This window comes from Erithacus rubecula (assembly GCF_903797595.1).
Source record: "Erithacus rubecula genome assembly, contig: scaffold_185_arrow_ctg1, whole genome shotgun sequence".
NCBI lineage: Eukaryota > Metazoa > Chordata > Aves > Passeriformes > Muscicapidae > Erithacus > Erithacus rubecula.
Genome location: NW_027636125.1, coordinates 131,250 through 137,854, shown reverse-complemented (window position 1 = coordinate 137,854; position 6,605 = coordinate 131,250).

Genomic DNA, 6,605 nt, shown 5'->3' with positions numbered 1-6,605 from the left:
TTTTTTTTTTTTTTTTTTTTTTTTTGTGAGTGTAGTTTGCTTCAGACTTTGTGTAACTTTGACTCTAGAATTCTAGAGCTCGGCCTCAAGTCTCCCCAGGCACCTTCTGCTAAAGGCTCCAGGACAAGCCATTGTTCTTGGCTGCAGAGTAAAGCACATTCCTCACCTCTGGTCCAATCCTGACTGGGCCAAGGGCACTGCATGAGCGATTTTCTGCTTGGTCTGGGTGAAGGTTTGTTGCTGTTCAGGGCCACAGCTGGAATTGTTCTTCTTAGGGTGACCAGGCAGAGAGGGCTCAAAATGTGGCTGCACTCAGGAATGCATTCTCTAAAAGCCTATGGCCCCTAGGAAAGCTTGTGTTTCCTTCTTGCTGCTTGGTGGAGACACTGTGATGATCTCATTGATCATTTCAATGGGGATCTGGCTCTGTCCATCTTGCCACCATACTCCCGAGATCTGGATCTCTCAGGCAGGTCCCTTGACTTTGCTCTTCTCAGTGGGAAAACCTCCTTCCAACAGAATCTGGATGATCCACTCTCCTTTCTCAAATACTTTTATTGCCCTGTTCCTCCACACAATGATGTTATTGATGTATTGCAGATGTTTTGGAGCTTTACCCTTTTCCAGTGCAGCCTGGATCAGCCCGTGGCAGATGGTGGGGCTGTGTTTCCACCCCTGGGGCAGTCGGTTCCAGGTGTGCTGCACGTCCCCCCAGGTGAAAGCAAACTGAGGCCTGCACTCTGCTGCCAGAGGAATGGAGAAAAATGCATTGGCAATGTCAATGGAGCCACTTTGCTGCCTTGGGCTCCAGCTCCTCCTGGAGATCCAGCGTGTCCGGCACGGCAGCGCTCAGCACTGGAGAATCAACGACTGGGAGAGAGAGGGGGTCTACTGACTGCTGATCAGAATCCAAATTTACTCTTAGCTACATGTGCTTATATACCATTTTTAGGAAAGCTGGTAATTTTTTCTACATCACAGAGACAAGATTACCCTTTTTCCAACATAACTATTTGATTAATTCTTCTTACCTGTCCCCAGTCTTGATCCAATCTTCATGGAGCCTTCAAAGCTCTGTTTGCTCTTTTCAAGGCATCTTGGTTATCAAGCTGCTTATGCTAATTAAATCCACAGCACTCTGTCTTAGCTCCCACAATGGAGTCACTTCATTCAAGGCACAATAGCCTGCAGTCAATTTGTTTTGTCTGTCAGACTTGCCCACTGGCAAACTGGGCCTGTTGAAGGGTGAGTGGGTTTTACTGAGCACCCTTTGACTTTCTAGCCAAAATTTTATGGGTGGGGATAATGGCATCTTGATTCATCTGATACTGCTGGCTGTGTGCTGTTGAGGTGTGTCATGATCCGCCCAACCCAAGCGGGAGTCGCGACTGGTTCTTTTAGGGATCTCAGAGCGCAAAAGACACAGCAGGGGACAAAACAAGTTTGCTTTTGCAGAAATGCACTTTATCTAGTGCCAACCGAAATGCACTAGGGGGACAGAGACAGAGAGAGAGAGAAAGCGAGGTTCAAATTATAGCTACCAAGACGGGCAGAGGAATCTTCGTGGAGCAGCCAATAGATGTCTGTTGCCCTCTGGGGAGATCTCGGGGGTCTCCTCTGAGAAAGTCACTTTTATAGTCTTTTCCCAAAGCGAGTGGCTTCTGGCCAAAGGGTGGGAAGATTCATGGACTATTGTATGTGGAGCTCATTACCCTGAGGAACAGGTGGAAACAGGATGCTTCAAGGCACACCCAACCAATTGCGGCCACGACCCGTGCACTGAGGGAGATGAGGAGCCGCTCTGTGCAGTGGGAGGCTCAGTCCTGGTGGCCCTCTGGCATTGACCTCCTGTCCTGGGCATAGAGATTGAATAATAGAAGGAACAATAAAGTACATATTAGAAGACAAGTGGACAAATAGCAGTAAGAACAAGGAGAGTAAGAGTAATAATAATAATTTCAGAAGACACAAATGATAAAATTTAATTAATAATGTAGAGCCAGCCCCACTGTCTATACCCTGACACAGGGACACCACCCAGCGAGCGGCTGGAGCTGGCCCAGGAGGGATTTAGGTTCGATTTTTGGGCAAGGTTCTCCCCTCAGAGGGTGCAAGGCACTTCCCAGGCTCCCCAGAGATGGGCACGGCCCCGAGGCTGCCAGAGCTGCAGGAGCGTTCGGAGCCTGGGCAGCGCCCTGCTGGCAGCAGGGACCCAGCCCCGGCCCTGGGCTCTGTCCCCGTGGCGCCGCAGAGCCCAGGGGACACCTGCGAGAGCGGCTGCGGTGCTCAGCCATTGGCCCAGGCCAGGCGCAGCAGCCACCCCTGGGCTCGGGGAAGCGCAGGAGGCTCTCGCCGTGCCCCTCGTGCAGCTCTTGGGGTGCCCGTGCACGGCCCCGGCCTCGCCTGCTGCCCCTGCCCCGCTCAGCTCCCCGTGCCCGGCAAAGGTGCCCGGGCTGCGCTCGCTGCCCCTGGCTGGCGCTGCTGAAGGCAGGGACGAGCCCCGAGCCGGGCAGAGCCCTGAGGGACAGCCCTGCTCCCCGGCCTCCCGCCGCACACGGAGCCGCTGCCCACAAGGCCCTGTCACGGCCCTGGGGCCAATTGCTCGTGCCTGGCCAGCGCAGCTGCACAGCCAGGGCTCTGCAGCCTGGGGCTGGGGCTGGCGTGTGCCAGCATGGCCAAAGCCTCTCAGGGCTCTGGGCACAGCAGGGGCCACAAGGCCACGGGTCCGGGGCTGCTCCCAGACAGTTCCTTCCTGCTCCACTGCTCCTGTGGTTCCGGGGTTGGCCCTTGGTGACACGGGCACTTTGTGTCATGGCCCTTTGTGATGTGGGACGTCGTGGTGGCCAGAGACCCTTGTGACATCAGGGAGCCCCACCCTTAACTCAGGGTATTTATTGAGCACAGAGTCCTGGAGTACTCAGTCCCAGGAGAGCCGCTCTCTGAGGAGGAAGCAGCTCCCTGGATCCGTCTGCGCTGGATGCCAATAGCGACAGAGACAGCAACAGTGACAAGGACAAAGGCAACTCCAGCTCCAGGTCTGCCAGTCCCTTGCCCAGCTGGCTGGAAGGCCCCAGTGGGCAGTGGTCACGGGCAGTGGGCAGGACCTGCCACTGTCACAAACTGACAAGGAGGAGAGACCATTTTCCAAAATGGACCGTGAGCTTAGCTGCTGGGAAGGCCATGATGATGAGGAGCTTTTCCCATGGGAAGGCCATAGCAAAGAGGAGCTTTCCCAGTGGCAAGATGTGACAGTCACAGAGGCCTATGAACAGCACATACTGACGGTCCAAAAAATTTGCTGGTGGGAAGCCAGGAGAAGCCAAGAGCTGTACCAATGCCAGGTGTGTGTGCGAGTTGAAGAGGTTGCCCAGTACACCCATGAGACACATGAAGAGCTGCACAAACACAGAGAAAGTGTCAGAGTCCAGGAGCTGTACCAGTGGGAAGAGGATGGTGAGATACACCAAGAGATGAACGAATGGGAAGACAGTGATAGCCGAGAAAGAGCCTGATGGGACAGCCATGACAGTGATGTCATGGAGGAGGACAGTCAAGATGACAATGAGCATATGTGGGAGGGCAGTGAAGATGAGAGTGACCATGGCATCTGGTCCAAGCCCTCGGCCCCAGAGGAGGATGAGTGGGACGAGGTGAGTGTCCTGGAGCTGCCACCAGAAGAAAACAAAGCAGAGAGGCAATACAGGGATTTTGTGGCAGAGGGGCTCCCAGTGCCCATCCCTCGAGAGGCCTGGGTTGAGGAGCAGCAAGCGGAGCCGTGCAGCCCAGGGCCGCTCCGTGCCTCGTCTGCCTCCCTGCAGGGCCAAGCCCCCGTGGGACACGCGGCTTCTCCCGCCCAGGCCCTCCATGGGCAGCCGTGTGCCCCCAGGAAACGTCCCTCCCGCTCCAGGCGGGCGCTGCGGGCGCTGCGGGGGCTGTTCCGCTGTCCCTGCCTGAGGCCACGGCCCGAGCACTGAGGGAGATGAGGAGCAGCTCCGTGCAGCAGGAGGCTCAGCCCTGGTGGCCCTGTGGCTCTGCCCTCCTGTGCAGGCACACCAAGCAGCTCACATGGAGTCTCTGGCTGTGCTTTCCCTGCCCGGCTCGGCTCCCCCAGGCTGAGGCTGGAACGGGACGGCCCCGCTCCCACCGGTCCCGCTCCTCTGGTGTCGCAGCAGCAGCTGCTCCGGTCAGCACAGGGGGATGGAGAAGAAAAGGAAGGTGAAGAGGATGAAGAATATGAAGACAACAAGGACAACAAAGCAGATCATGGTGAAGAGAATGAAGAGGAAAACAAAGATGAAGACAGGGAAGAAGATAAAGACGACACTGGTGACAAAGCCAATGAGGACCACAAAAAAAGAGGACAAAAGTGAAGAAGATGTTGATGACAACACAGATAAAGATGAAGACAATGAAGATGAAGACTAAGAATAGAGAGAAGACCATGAAAAATTTCAAAATGCATATAAGAAGAATAGTCAAAATTCAAGATTTCATAGGAGATTAGGAATAGGAATAGGAATAGGAATAGGAATAGGAATCCAAATAGGAATAGGAATAGGAATAGGAATAGGAATAGGAATAGGAATAGGAATAGGAATAGGAATAAAAATTTAGAAACACATGGAAGTAGCAGAGAAGGATAGTTAGAATAGCAAAGAAGAAGAAGCAGTTAGAATAGCAGAGAAGAATAGTTAGAAAAAAGGAAAACACTAGAATTTAAGAATACAGAAATGAAAATAAAATTGATAGAATAAAAAACTAGCAAATTTGGGTTTTTACATATTGTGTATTTTTATTACAGTATATGATACAAATACACGAATTTACAATGTATTGTAATATTCATACAAAATAGTTTCCCAGTCATGTCAATTCTCTGGGCACTCTGTGCCAGGCCTTGCCCACCCTCCCAGGGAAAATTCCTTCCAAAATCCCCTCAGGGCTGATTCCCTGAAGCCGGGTGTGTTCTCAGCAGCCCTGCCTGCCCTGAGCACCCTGTGCAGGCCGGGAGGGGTTTCCCCAGTGCAGCCCCAGCTGAGGCAGCAGCAGCTCTGTGCTGTTCCTGACACATCCCTGTGGCAGCAGCTGCACGGGGCTGTGCAGCCAAAGAGCCAGAGCAGCGCACACAGCACTGCAGCAGCACCGCAGCTCTGGGGCTGGGCTGATCCTGCTGCCTGAAGAACATGGAAAATATACGTATAGAATAATATTAGATATTTAATGTACCTATTAGAAGACAAGAAGAAAAAAAGTAGAAAGAACAAGGAGAGTAAGAGTAAGAATAATAATTGAATAATTCACAAATGATAACATTTTATGAATAATGCAGAAAGAGCCCCAGGGTCTGAATCCTGGCACAGGAAAAGCACCCAAGAAGTGGCTGGAGCTGTGCCAGGAGGGATTTAGGTTGGATTTTCGGGCAAGGTTGTCCCCGCAGAGAGTGCAGGGCACTGCCCAGGATCCCCAGGGATGGGCACGGCCCCGAGGCTGCCAGAGCTGCAGGAGCGTTTGGAGCCTGGGCAACGCCCTGCTGGCAGCAGGGACCCAGCCCCACCCCGGGCTCTGTCCCCGCGGCGCCGCAGAGCCCAGGGGACACCTGCGAGAGTGGCTGCGGTGCTCGGCCATTGCTCTGCCGCCACCGCCACCGGGACCCCCAAAAACACCTCCCGGGGACCCCCCGATGTCCTCCCGAGGGGCATCTGCGGCTCGGCTCGGGAGCGCTGCAAGCTCCAAACATCGCTCTGCCCACACCAGCAGCAAGAATGAAACAGGGAGCCCCAAATATATTTCGTGTCAGCTCCAAACTTCTCCAGCTGCCCTTGGGCAGCACCACCATCAAACCCAACATGCTCAGCCCTTGCTTTTCCCATCCAAACCAGGATTTTCCAAAGCTCGGAACCAAGAAGAAAGAGGAGAAGCACATGAGGAAGAGGAAGATGTCCCGGGAGCCGCAGGCAGGTGAGGAGGAAGTCAGTGCCCCTTTCCCCCTGTGTTCTGCTCCATCTCCCAGCCCAGCACGGCCCCGGCTGCAGCACAGCCCTGGGGGGATTTCCTTCCCCTTGCCTCTGGCACGGAGGCAAATCCCATCCTCTCCTTGTCCTTCCTCCCCCAGACAAGGAGCTGAGCACGGACAGCAGGGAGGACAAATCCCCGCGGCACAGCCTCGGGCAAGAGGCCGTTTGCAGCGGCTCCATGGCGCAGGAATGCAACGGGGAGGAAAAGCCCCGCAGATCCCGCAGCAGGAGGGGCTGCAAACGCACAGCCCGGGGATCCCAGCAGGAAAGAGCCAGCCCGCGCCGGGGAGGCGGCCGGAGCTCAGAGTTGGGGCTGCGTGAGCAGCTTCACCATGGGGAGAAGCCCCACAAGTGCTCGGAATGTGAGAAGAGCTTCAGTAGGAGATCTGACCTGATCAGACACTGGAGAATCCACACTGGGGAACGGCCCTACGAGTGTGAGGAGTGTAGGAAGAGATTCAGCCGCAGCTCAAGCCAGGCTGTGCACCAGAGAATCCACACTGGCGAGAGGCCTTATGAGTGTGGGGAGTGTGGGAAGAGATTCAGCCAGATATCAAATCTGATTGTGCACCAGAGGAGCCACACTGGCGA